At 60.5% G+C, this 12,834-nt stretch overlaps 7 non-coding genes across 7 annotated transcripts; 4 read left to right on the top strand and 3 right to left on the bottom strand.

Moving 5' to 3' along the window:
- Window positions 1-346: 346 nt before the first annotated feature.
- Trnad-guc (transfer RNA aspartic acid (anticodon GUC)) lies at window positions 347-418 on the bottom strand. Its single transcript has one exon. It is a non-coding gene; the product is annotated as a tRNA-Asp (tRNA).
- Window positions 419-915: 497 nt separating this feature from the next.
- Window positions 916-998, top strand: Trnal-cag (transfer RNA leucine (anticodon CAG)). The gene has a single exon. It is a non-coding gene; the product is annotated as a tRNA-Leu (tRNA).
- A 750-nt stretch (window positions 999-1,748) lies between these two features.
- Trnag-gcc (transfer RNA glycine (anticodon GCC)) lies at window positions 1,749-1,819 on the top strand. The gene has a single exon. It is a non-coding gene; the product is annotated as a tRNA-Gly (tRNA).
- Window positions 1,820-8,205: 6,386 nt separating this feature from the next.
- Trnag-ucc (transfer RNA glycine (anticodon UCC)) lies at window positions 8,206-8,277 on the bottom strand. The gene has a single exon. It is a non-coding gene; the product is annotated as a tRNA-Gly (tRNA).
- A 582-nt stretch (window positions 8,278-8,859) lies between these two features.
- On the bottom strand, window positions 8,860-8,931 carry Trnad-guc (transfer RNA aspartic acid (anticodon GUC)). Its single transcript has one exon. It is a non-coding gene; the product is annotated as a tRNA-Asp (tRNA).
- A 506-nt stretch (window positions 8,932-9,437) lies between these two features.
- Trnal-cag (transfer RNA leucine (anticodon CAG)) lies at window positions 9,438-9,520 on the top strand. Its single transcript has one exon. It is a non-coding gene; the product is annotated as a tRNA-Leu (tRNA).
- A 781-nt stretch (window positions 9,521-10,301) lies between these two features.
- On the top strand, window positions 10,302-10,372 carry Trnag-gcc (transfer RNA glycine (anticodon GCC)). Its single transcript has one exon. It is a non-coding gene; the product is annotated as a tRNA-Gly (tRNA).
- The last annotated feature ends 2,462 nt before the right edge of the window (window positions 10,373-12,834 follow it).

Genomic DNA, 12,834 nt, shown 5'->3' with positions numbered 1-12,834 from the left:
GCCACCACCTGACTGCAGCAGCAACCCGGCGCGCCGCCAGGGCCTCGGGGAAGAGCGAGCGTCCGGGAGCGCTCGGGGCGGGTCACCAGCAAGACTCGCCTGGCGCAGCGTGGGCTCAGGGCACGAGAATCGCACCCGGGCGGCTCTGACACCCGTCGCCTGGTCGGGAGGGCGACCCGATCCCAGACGTCGGAGGGCTGGGCCCTGTGCCAGGTGCCAGGCGAGGGACCCGGGGGTCCGCAGACTGGTGCGCCGGCCGGGACACGGGCGCCCGATCCCGGCGCTTGGAAAGTGACCAAGGGCCAGCGCGGTCGTGGGCGACGGTCTGGCTAAAAAGATGGCACGTCTCCTCGTCGGGGAATCGAACCCCGGTCTCCCGCGTGACAGGCGGGGATACTCACCACTATACTAACGGGGAGGACCGCGACCACGTCCCCATCGCCACTCCGGGCCCTCTCTGTCGCTCCAGACAGGCCCTGAGCTCTCCCGCCCACCACGGCCGACCTCCGCACCCAAACCCAAAGTCCCCGGGACGCCGCCACAACGGCCCTCCCACCAGGACCCGAACCCGCAACCCTGGGCGATCGCCGCGACTCCGCCCCGTGCCCCCGCCCTGGCTGTGGAGCCGGGCTCTCCCAGGTGACAGCTTTCTGCCGCCCTCGCCCACGCCATCAGGAGAGGCTGCGCCGACACCTGCGCGGCCCCGGACGCACCCCCACCGCACCCCCGGGACCTGCAGCGACTTTGGCGCCTAGGAGCGTCTCCACGTCCACGCGGTGGACCCCGGGCGAGGCCCGCAGCCTCAGCACCCAGACCGCAGACACCTGCCCGGGGGCCCCGTCGCTCCGGGTCCGCTCGGCGCGCGCGTGGGCGCCGGCTGCCAGCCCGGCGAGCGGTCTCGCCCACAGACCCGCCGTCAGGATGGCCGAGCGGTCTAAGGCGCTGCGTTCAGGTCGCAGTCTCCCCTGGAGGCGTGGGTTCGAATCCCACTCCTGACAAGCTCATCTTTTAGCCACCCCACCCCTAGAGACAGAGACAGAGACAGAGAGAGAGAGAGAGAGAGAGAGAGAGAGAGAGAGAGAGAGATCGCAGCTCGCGCCTCCTTGCACAAGCCCTCCAGCGCCGCCGCTCCCCTCGCCCCCGCAACCTTCGCGCCCACACCTGTGCCTAGACGAGCGCCCTCCTCTCAGCTGCCACCAACTCCTGGAGGAGAGCGGATGGGGAGCGTGCAGGAGCAAGTGAGGCGGCCGCTATGAGCGCCCCGGCAGCCCGGCCAGCCTGCCCGGTGCCATTCTTTGGCCAACACAGGACTTGGTCCACCCCCACCCGACCCCCGGAACTCTTCGCCCAGCCCTCGCGCCCGCCAGCCCTATCGGGACCTTTCCATTCCCTCCAACTGCCGCGGGAGACGCCCACCGCACCCATCTTGGTGGTCTGTGGTCGTCGGGGATTCTCGTGTGCGGAGGTGGCCTTTCCCTGCCAACGCCTGGCAGACGCTTGGTGCTCGCACAGCCACGCGCCCGCTCCGTCGGCCAGCAGGGGCAGGGGTGACGTGGGGCCTAGGCGTCCGTCCGGGAGAGGCGCGCTTGAGCCCCAGAGCCTCAGTCTGGACAGGGAACTCTCGTGGCCGTGGCCGAGGCGCTCTGCTGGCCGGTCCAGCCAGCCAGCCAGGGCCCAGGATCCAGCTGATGGAGGGACTGTCGGGGAGCAGAGGCTGTGGGAGCAGTCGGGGAAGAGTGCTGGCCATGGCATGGGTGGTTCAGTGGTAGAATTCTCGCCTGCCACGCGGGAGGCCCGGGTTCGATTCCCGGCCCATGCAGAGTCCAGTCCCTTTTGGTCCTCAGCCACACGTCCAGTGTCCCGGGCGCCCGCCAGTCCTTCCTAGTCCCCAGTCGCGCGCGCACTCTGCACACCACACCAGCTGCGCTCCAGTGAGCCAGCGCCTACCCACTAACCTGGTCGCTTCTCCTCAACTCAGCCAGCCAGACCCAACTGCAAAGACACTGCATCCCTCACTCACTTCCTGGACACTTCAAAGCACCTGCCATACCTAGCACATCTCCTCTGCACACTGGCGCCAGCAGCCAGCGCCTCCGTGGTTCTTAGACCACGCCCCCGACATCACCCACACCCCCACATCTCCAGCCTCCCACCCCACAGTACCGGCCCCACACAGCCTGCCTCTCTCACGATGGAGACTTACCTGGCGGACCTCTCTTGATGGGGGTCCGAATCGCGTCCCTGATTCTGGACCTCCTTGTGCCTCCTTTGCTGAGGAGGGACAACTCAGGTAGGGACCAGGGTGCCTTATTTCCCCTAGCGCATTGCCCACAGCAACTCTTCCAGACCCCTGAGTGCATCCCAGCTCCCGTGACTCGGCAGGAGGTGTTTCCTCGCGCCCTCTTCCACCTCCACCATGTGGAGGTGGAGAACCCCACCGCTCCCGCGTCTCACTCGGACCAGAGCCCACCCACACCCTTGGTCAACCACAGGGTCTTTGGCCCTACAGGACACTACTCCCTCCCTGCTAAAATCTCTCTGTCTCTCTGTCTGTCTGTCTGTCTGTCTGTCTGTCTGTCTGTTGGTCTGTTACATGCACACACAAACACACAGAGGGAGAGAGTGAGATGGGGGAGGGGGGAGACGGAGAGGGAGTGTAGAGAGTCAGAGACAGAGACAGAGAGACAGATAGAAGTCTAGGCACAGGCCGGAGAGGCACAAACACAGATCACTCAATCTTAGTTCCTTCTGTGCCATCGCAGAGCCCTTGCTTGCAGGTCACCGCACTGCTCCCTGGTTTTCTGAGACCTGGGCTAGTCCAGGTGACCTATTGGCCAGTGTGTGTGACCTGCATCCTCACCACCCTGCCCTCCCGATTGACCGGCCAGGCTGACAGTCCGTCCTCTCCAGTGAGCTCAGTGTGTCCAGAGCCTCTGCGCTTCACACCTTCTCCAGCCTCCCATCCGCTGGACCATGTGTCCCTTCCTGCGTTCCGACTCTCCTCTCTGCTCCGGAAGGCAGTGGCTTCCACGAAGGAAAGCCTTCACCCATCTGGCCCCGGACCCATCCACAGCACACTGGCCAGGGAAAGGTCCTGTCTAACCACAGGCAACTGGCTGGCCTCTGCTGCCTGTTAAGTCCCTGACCTGCCTGCTCTCTGTCTTCAACAGAGGCCAGTGAGAGTGGTAGGGACTCCCCCAGCTTTTTAGTAAAGAGAGTGCAGAAACAGAACCAAGTGGGGCTCCTCACTTGACATTGGTCTGCAATCAGAGCTGAAACTAGGTGGCATATCAAGAGCAGGAGAGACCGGATGTTGGGACTAGGACATGCAGTTGTTACCCTGGCAATGATGACGGCCACTCCTGAGGCTGCTACTACTGCTTCTTCTTTGTCCTCTTCTTCTTCCTCTTCTTTTTCCTCTTCTTCTTCCTCTCCTTCTTCTTCTTCTTCTCCTTTCTCTCCTCTTTTTTTTCTCCTTGTCCCTTTTCTCCTTCTCCCCTCCTCCTCCTCCTCCTCCTTCTTCTTCCTCTTCTACTAATTCTCCTTTCTCTTCTACTGCTACTACAAATACTACAATTATGTTTCTCATTGTACTTCTCCCTTTCCTCTCCCTACTCTTCCTTCTCCTCCTACTACCTCTTCTAATCTTTCTTCTTCTTCCTCTTCTTCTTCTTCTTCTTCTTCTTCTTCTTCTTCTTCTTCTTCTTCTTCTTCTTCTTCTTCTTCTGCTGGTGGTGGTGATGCTCAGGGATGTTGGAATGAGAGGGAGTTGGATATGAGCAGGAACAGAAGCAGCCCAATCTCTGCCAGCAGGCTCCTAGAACCATCTCCTGGGGCTCCTGCCCCTTTCGTTCTGAGTAGGGACCAGGATCATGTTTTTAGTTGAGGTTGTTACTGTTGTGATCAAATGTGTGACTGAAAGCAACCTTGGGGTGAGAAGGTTTGATTTCTTCTTTCAACTGCTTAGCACCACAGTGGTGGAATTGTGCATGGGTGTGGGAGGTGGGGTGGGCTGGGTTTATGGGGCTTAGGTGGTCAGAGTCAGGTCTTGGGGGTGGTGTGGTGAGGGGAGAGACCTAGAGGCAGGAAGTGATGCAGAGGACCTGCATGAGGGCTGCCTACCGGCTTGCTCAGCCTGCTCTCTTATCCCACACAGGGCCATCTGCCCAGGGATTGGCACTGACCACTCACCCACCTCCTCTCTTCATGTGCCCTCCCACATCCCTCGTGAATCAAACAATAACCTACAAACTGGGCTGAAGGCCTGGCTCAGGGAAGAGTCTTCTCCCTTCCCATTCGCTCTTCTCAGAGGAATCCAGGTTTTTGTCAAGTTCACCAGAACCAACCAGCATCGTTGACCCTTTGTCAACCTGGCACACAACCAGGTCCCTTATTGAGCCATAACTGTTCCTTTCTTGTTCATCCCTCAGAGCTCATTTTAATCTCCACACCACCTTGTAAAAACATCAAGAACTGTCGTTGGTATTGTTTTTGTTTGTTTGTTTGTTTGTTTTCATAATATTTTACTCTTGGGAGCCCTCAACCCAGCACTCAAATAAATACACAGAGACTTATTCTTACTTATAAATGCCCGGGCTTAACTTGGCTCTTTTCTGGCCACCTTTTCTTAACTTTAATTATCCCATTTAATTTTTCCCCCCTCTGAACTTTTACCTTTCTCTATCCTGTATGCTTTTCTTTGCTTTGGTTGAGCGGCTGGCTGAATGGTTGTGTGGCTGGCCTCTGGCGTCCTCTTTCCCTCTCCATTTCTCGATACTCTCCTCACTTCTGCTCTTATTTATTCCCCCTGCCTGGCAGCCCTGCTCAGCTCTCTCCATCCTAAATATTGGCCGCTCAGCCCTTTCTTAGACCAAGAAGGTGTTTGAGGCGGTCAAAATAACACAGCTTCACAGAGTTAGACAAATGCAACATCAAAGAGTGCCATCCTTCTTTGCATCATTAAGCAAATATTCCACAACATAATCGAATGGAACACATCTACAGCAAATATGCCACAACCAAGAACTTCATAGGTGCTACAGTCTTTTTCAAATCAGAGATTCAACGTTCAGTGTTCTTAAAACACACAGAGTTTGGTTGTTGTTATTGCTTTGTTTTGATTTTTTTCCTTGTTTTGTTTTGTTTGAAGTTAAAGGCACTTGTGCACGGAGAAGAAAGAATCCAGGCACGATCATTATCCAAGGAAAGCAAAACCACCGAATTCCAACACTGTCACAAGCCCAGCGTCTGGCCTCTCCTGTTCACTGGCTCTCTTGTGGGTCCAGAGGCGGAGGACAGTCACCCTCCCTCAGCTGTGCCATTCACAGCACCTGCAGCTGCTCTCCCAGGCCTAGATGGGCTCCACTCTGAGGCCGCTGCTCCCCTTTAGTAGTTGTCCGGGGTACCTGCCTCTCCAAGACCCCCGCCTTCGCCGGCGACCGCCTGCCTCTGCTGGGCTCTCTTCGGGGTCTCTCTGAGCATGCCATGTGGAAATGCCAGGCCTCGGCTGTTCCCCACGTTCCACCCCTTCCGGTCGCAGTGGGGTTCACCCGAGGCTGCACCTTTGTTCATGTCCCCTCTCAGCCTCTCCCTGGGCACTCCAGAGCCACCGCCCACCCCAAGCCTCCGCTGCTCTCTGGGATCCATCCTTCCACACCTTCAATGCCATCACCACATAGGCGAGTCCTACTCGTTTTCAAATTGGCTGGCTGGCATGGGGTTCAGCCTCTGCATGCTGACCTTCAGGAAGTCCCCGCTCCCCGGGTGAGGGTAGGGGCGTGGGGAGGTTTCACCTCTGCGCAGGGACGCTGCTGTCTTCTTAATCACCGCTGGCTTCTCAGCTCCAGTGGAGCTGACATTCCCTTCCAAGATGTCCCAGAGGAGCACAGCCAGCTTGGAGCAGGCAGGTGCTTTGCCCGCCTGCCCACAGTTCAAGGGCATTTCCCAACACTGGGGAAGGCCAGGTGATGGGGTCTGTCACAGCAAGACTCCACTCCAGGAACCAGGTTCCTCCGGAGTTAGGCTTTGTATTATTGCGACCAAACACCATGACCAAAAGCCGCTTGGGCAGAGAAGCTTTCGTTTCACCTTAAGGCTCCTAAGTCCCTCCCAGAGGGAAGCCAGGGTGGGATCCCGGAGGCAGGAACTGCTGTAGCAGGTGTCTGTGGGAGAGTGCTCCCCACCGGCTTGCTCAGCCAGCTGTCCACCACAGCTCAGGATTGCCTGCCCAGGGGTGGGACGGCCCCCCCCCCCCCACGCGCCACATCTCGCCACTCCCTCAATCGGTGCCCGCTCCCTTCCCCGCACCCCAACACCATGCCTACTTACCTCCTCTGGGCTGTCCCACATCCATCACTCAGGGCAGGCACACGCTATAGAGACGTTTTCTCACGCTACAGTCCCTCTTCCCAGAGGTTTCACGTTGCCCAAAGCCAGCTAGCACAGAGCCAGACATCCCTGCATCCCTGCGGTTGGCATTCCACGGACAGCTAGCGAAGGATTGCCCGGTGCCTGCCCTCCCTCCGCCGCGCCGGTCCCCTCAGGCCTTCTCTCCGAGTCACACGGGTGGCCGGGGGCGGGCGGACAGACCCTTCCCAGATGCCGCTTCACACTGGTGTCTCCAGCTGCCCGGGACTGGGAGGGCTTCTGGGACAGGGGAGGGCTGGAGTCCGGTGGGGAAAAGGCTCTGTCTGGGGTCCCCCAGGATCTACTGGCGTCTCCCACTATGCCTGTGATCCGGCCGGAGCTCAATCCAGCCGTCAGCACTCAAGGAGCTGACTCTGGGCCTCGGACTTGCTGGCACGGTCAGGACCGAGGGGACCCACCCGGCGCTGGACCCAACAGGTGGACCGACATTCCGCTCCAATTTTCCGACTCACACCTGCGCCTGCACCTCTTCCCCAAACCCATGCGGGGGCCCCGGTCTCCAAGGAGCCGGAGAAACGGGGGCGTTGTAAACGCAGACTTGGCCTCAGCTCTCTTTAGACGCTCCAGGGGCTTTCGAGGAAACCGGGGCTGGAGACACGCACTGCCCACCCCGGCGGCGGCGCTGAGTAAGGTAAGCACACCGGATGCTTTTCGCCTTGATCCGGCCGTCTGCCCCTCAGTAACACCTCCCCAGAGCAACCCCACGACACACCGAAGGTCCCGTCCCTCCCCATCCCATCCAACACCACCCTGGAGTCTTTCAAGATATACATAAAAAAATAACATACACACAACACACCGACACCTAAACACAGACACACACACACACACACACACACACACACACACACACACACACACTCACTAACTCACTGAAAAAAAAATGGCTCCACTTGTTGGAAGCGGACTTTGAGTTGTGAAGAGCAGGGTAAAGCTCACAGGGAGCCTGTGAGGAGGCAGGTGAGGCAGGCGGGGCAGCTGGGGCTTCTTCTGGAGCTCATAGCAGGCGGGGGAGTGAGGTGGAGACTCTGTGGGGTCCATGAGCGGCTCGGAAGCGTGTGCTCCAGGGCTGCGTGGTGGGTGGGTGTGCCCGCGTGATGGTGGCGGTGTGTGAGCTGGGCGGGACGGGAAGCAGCCAGGCTGAGCTGTCCAGGCGCAGAGTTGGCGTCTTGTGTGAGACACGGTGAGCGGCAGTGGGAAGCGAGGCAATGGGTGAGCTGTGCAGACAGGGAGCGGGCTCTGTTGTGATGGGTGGGGGCAGCAGGGGCGAGAGAGGCGCGATGCCCCTGAACAAAAGGGAGGCGTGTGATTTGTTGGCGCCAAGGATCCCGCGTGGCCAAGGATCCCGCGTGAGGTGGCAAGAGGAGACACAGGGCTTGGAGGAGGAGGCGAGGGTCCGGAGAGAAAGAAGAAAGGCTTCCCTGACCGGGAATCGAACCCGGGCCGCGGCGCTCTCCGAATCCTAACCACTAGACCACCAGGGAGCGTCGCAGTCGCCCGACGGTCCCGACACTCGCTTCGCGCAGCTAGGCGGGCAGCCAGCCTCTTGGCCACAATGCCCTCTGGTGATTCGCCGCCAAGCCCGGCGTCTCCCCGCGGATTAGACGCTTGGCCCTGGCGCTTCTCCCCCCGCTAGACACACCCTCAAAACGTCTCTCTGCCTCCTCCCTTCCTTCGCTCAGTCCAGCGATCGGCCTGTCGCGCGGTCACCGGACGACCCGAGACGGGGGCCAGCCAGGGCCAGCCTCGGCCCTGGACCTTGGCAAAACACCGGCAGCTTGCGTTGGCCGGGAATCGAACCCGGGTCAACTGCTTGGAAGGCAGCTATGCTCACCACTATACCACCAACGCCGCACCGCCGGGACGGCACCCACACGACGCCGGGGACTGACACCGGACAGTGCACAGCGGCGACGGCGACGGCGCCTACCGGCTCCCTCGCTGAGTCCTCCCCTCGGGCACCGCCCCGACGTCAAAGCCAACGCCCACGCCCGAGCCACCGCCAACCGGGGCTCCGCCGCTGCACGCTCTTCCCCGCCGTCCCAGCCGCGCCTCCCGCAGGCACACGCCGGGCCCTGGTGGGCGATCTCGCCACTTGACTGCAGCAGCAACCCGGTCCGCCGCCAGGGCCACGGGGACGAGCGACCGTCCGGGAGCGCTCGGGGCGGGTCACCAGCAAGACTCGCCTGGCGCAGCGTGGGCTCAGGACAGGAGAGTCGCACCCGGGCGGCTCTGACACCCGTCGCCTGGTCGGGAGGACGACCCGACCCCAGACGTCGGAGTGCTGGGCCAGGTGCCAGGTGCCAGGCGAGGGGCCCAGGGGTCCGCAGGCGGGTGCGCCGGCCGGGACATGGGCGGCCGATCCCGGCGCTTGGAAGGGGAACAAGGGCCAGCGCGGCCGTGGGCGACGGTCTGGCTAAAAAGATGGCACGTCTCCTCGTCGGGGAATCGAACCCCGGTCTCCCGCGTGACAGGCGGGGATACTCACCACTATACTAACGGGGAGGACCGCGACGACGTCGTCATCGCCACGCCGGGCCCTCTCCGTCGCTCCAGACAGGCCCTGAGCTCTCCCTGCCACCATGGCCGACCTCCGCACCCAAACCCAAAGTTCCCGGGACGCCGCCACAACGGCCCTGGCACTGGGACCCGAACCCGCAACCCTCTGCGATCGCCGCGTCGCCACCCGGGCTGTTGAGCCGGCCTCTCGCAGGTGACAACTTTCTGCCGCCCTCGCCCACGCCATCAGGAGAGGCTGCGCCGACACCTGCGCGGCCCCGCGGCGGCTGGGCTGCGGCCCCGAACGCACCCCCGCCGCACCCCCAGGACCTGCAGCGACTTTGGCGCCTAGGAGCGTCTCCACGTCCACGCGGTGGACCCCGGGCGAGGCCCGCAGCCTCAGCACCCGGACCGCAGACACGTGCCCGGGCGCCCCGTCGCTCCGGGTCCGCTCGGCGCGCGCGTGGGCGCCGGCTGCCAGCCCGGCGAGCGGTCTCGCCCACAGACCGGCCGTCAGGATGGCCGAGCGGTCTAAGGCGCTGCGTTCAGGTCGCAGTCTCCCCTGGAGGCGTGGGTTCGAATCCCACTCCTGACAAGCTCATCTTTTGGCCACCCCACCCCGAGAGAGAGAGAGAGAGAGAGAGAGAGAGAGAGAGAGAGAGAGAGAGAGAGAGAGAGAGAGAGAGAGAGAGAGAGAGAGAGAGATCGCAGCTCGCGCCTCCTTGCACAAGCCCTCCAGCGCCGCCGCTCCCCTCCAACCCGCAACCCTCGCGGCCACACCTGTGCCTAGATGAGCGCCCTCCTCTCAGCTGCCACCAACTCCTGGAGGAGAGCGGATGGGGAGCGTGCAGGAGCAAGTGAGGCGGCCGCTCCTGAGCGCCCCGGCAGCCCGGCCAGCCAGCCAGCCAGCCATCCCTGTGCCATTCTTTTGCCAACACAGGACTTGGTCCACCCCCACCCGACCCCCGGAACTCTTCGCCCAGACCTCGCGCCCGCCAGCCCTTTCGGGCCCATTCCATTCCCTCCTGCTGCCGCGGGAGACGCCCACCGCACCCATCTTGGTGGTCTGTGGTCGTCGGGGATTCTCGTGTGCGGAGGGGGCCTTTCCCTGCCAACGCCTGGCAGACGCTTGTTGCTCGCACAGCCACGCGCCCGCTCCGTCGGCCAGCAGAGGCAGGGGTGACGTGGGGCCTAGGCGTCCGTCCGGGAGAGGCGCGCTTGAGCCCCAGAGCCTCAGTCTGGACCGGGAACTCTCGTGTCCGTGGCCGTGGCGCTCCCCTGGCCGGTCCAGCCAGCCAGGGCCCAGGATCCAGCTGATGGAGGAACTGTCGGGGAGCAGAGGCTGTGGGAGCAGTCGGGGAAGAGTGCTGGCCATGGCATGGGTGGTTCAGTGGTAGAATTCTCGCCTGCCACGCGGGAGGCCTGGGTTCGATTCCCGGCCCATGCAGAGTCCAGTCCCTTTTGGTCCTCAGCCACACGTCCAGTGTCCCGGGCGCCCGCCAGTCCTTCCTAGTCCCCAGTCGCGCGCGCACTCTGCACACCACACCAGCTGCGCTCCAGTGAGCCAGCGCCTACCCACTAACCTGGTCGCTTCTCCTCAACTCAGCCAGCCAGACCCAACTGCAAAGACACTGCATCCCTCACTCACTTCCTGGACACTTCAAAGCACCTGCCATACCTAGCACATCTCCTCTGCACACTGGCGCCAGCAGCCAGCGCCTCCGTGGTTCTTAGACCACGCCCCCGACATCACCCACACCCCCACATCTCCAGCCTCCCACCCCACAGTACCGGCCCCACACAGCCTGCCTCTCTCACGATGGAGACTTACCTGGCGGACCTCTCTTGATGGGGGTCCGAATCGCGTCCCTGATTCTGGACCTCCCTGTGCCTCCTTTGCTGAGGAGGGACAACTCCGGTAGGGACCAGGATGCCTTATTTCCCCTAGCGCATTGCCCACAGCAACTCTTCCAGACCCCTGAGTGCATCCCAGCTCCCGTGACTCGGCAGGGCTGCAGATGTTTCCTCGCGCCCTCTTCCACCATGTGGAGGTGGAGAACCCCACCGCTCCCTCGTCTCACTCGGACCAGAGCCCACCCACACCCTTGGTCAACCACAGGGTCTTTGGCCCTACAGGACACTACTCCATCCCTGCTAAAATCTCTCTGTCTCTCTGTTTCTCTATCTCTGTCTGTCTGTCTGTCTCTCTGTTACATGCACACACAAACACACAGAGGGAGAGAGTTAGATGGAGGAGGGGGAAGACGCAGAGGGAGAGTAGAGAGACAGAGATAGAGACAGAGACAGAGAGACAGATAGAAGTCTAGGCACAGGCCGGAGAGGCACAAACACAGATCACTCAATCTTAGTTCCTTCTGTGCCATCGCAAAGCCCTTGCTGGCAGGTTACCGCACTGCTCCCTGGTTTTCTGAGACCTGGGCTAGTTCAGGTGACCTATTGGCCAGTGTGTGTGCCGAGCATCCTCACCACCCCGCCCTCCCGATTGACCGGCCAGGCTGACAGTCCGTCCTCTCCAGCCAGCTCAGTGTGTCCAGAGACTCTGCGCTTCACACCTTCTCCAGCCTCCCATCCGCTGGACCGTGTGTCCCTTCCTGCGTTCCGACTCTCTTCTTTGCTCTGGAAGGCAGTGGCTTCCACGAAGGAAAGCCTTCACCCATCTGGCACCGGACCCATCCACAGCACACTGGCCAGGGAAAGGTCCTGTCTAACCACAGGCAACTGGCTGGCCTCTGCTGCCTGTTAAGTCCCTGACCTGCCTGCTCTCTGTCTTCAACAGAGGCCAGTGGGTGTGGTCGGGACTCCCCAGCTTTTTAGTAAAGAGAGTGCAGAAACAGAACCAAGTGGGGCTCCTCACTGGACATTGGTCTGCAATCAGAGCTGAAACTAGGTCGAATATCAAGGGTAGGAGAGACTGGATGTTGGGACTAGGACATGCAGTTGTTACCTGGCAATGATGACGGCCACTCCTGAGGCTGCTACTCCTGCTGATTCTTCTTTTTCCTCTTCTTCTTCTCCTTCTCCTTCCCCTTCCCCTTCCCCTTCCTCCTCTTCTTCTTCTTCTTCTTCTTCTTCTTCTTCTTCTTCTTCTTCTTCTTCTTTTTCTTCTTCTTCTCTTCTACTAATTCTCCTTCTTTCTCTTCTACTGCTACTACAAATACTACGATTATGTTTCTCATTTTTCTTCTCCCTTTCCAATCCCTCCTCTTCCTTCTCCTCCTCCTACCTCTTCTAATACTTCTTCTTTCTTCTTCTTCTTCTTCTTCTTCTTCTTCTTCTTCTTCTTCTTCTTCTTCTTCTTCTTCTGCTGGTGGTGATGCTCAGGGATGTTGGAATGAGAGGGAGTTTGAATTGAGCAGGAACACAAGCAGCCCAATCTCTGCCAGCAGGCTCCTAGAACCATCTCCTGGGGCTCCTGCCCCTTTCCTTCTGAGTAGGGACCAGGATCATGTTTTTAGTTGAGGTTGTTACTGTTGTGATCAAATGTGTGACTGAAAGCAACCTTAGGGTGAGAAGGTTTGATTTCTTCTTTCAACTGCTTAGCACCACAGTGGTGGGAGTGTGGATGGGTGTGGGAGGTGGGGAGGGCTGGGTTTATGGGGCTTAGGTGGTCAGAGTCGGATCTTGGTTGTGGTGTGGTGCGGGGAGAGACCTAGAGGCAGGAAGTGATGCAGAGGACCTGCATGAGGGCTGCCTACCGGCTTGCTCAGCCTGCTCTCTTATCCCACACAGGGCCATCTGCCCAGGGATTGGCACTGACCACTCACCCACCTTCTCTCTTCACGTGCCCTCCCACATCCCTCATGAATCAAACAATAACCTACAAACTGGGCTGAAGGCCCGACTCAGGGAAGAGTCTTCTCCATTCCCATTCGCTCTTCTCAGAGGAAT

This window comes from Peromyscus maniculatus, chromosome 11 (assembly GCF_049852395.1).
Source record: "Peromyscus maniculatus bairdii isolate BWxNUB_F1_BW_parent chromosome 11, HU_Pman_BW_mat_3.1, whole genome shotgun sequence".
Lineage (NCBI taxonomy): Eukaryota > Metazoa > Chordata > Mammalia > Rodentia > Cricetidae > Peromyscus > Peromyscus maniculatus.
The sequence above is the reverse complement of the archived record's forward strand: the minus strand, read 5'-3'. Positions and strand labels throughout refer to the sequence as shown.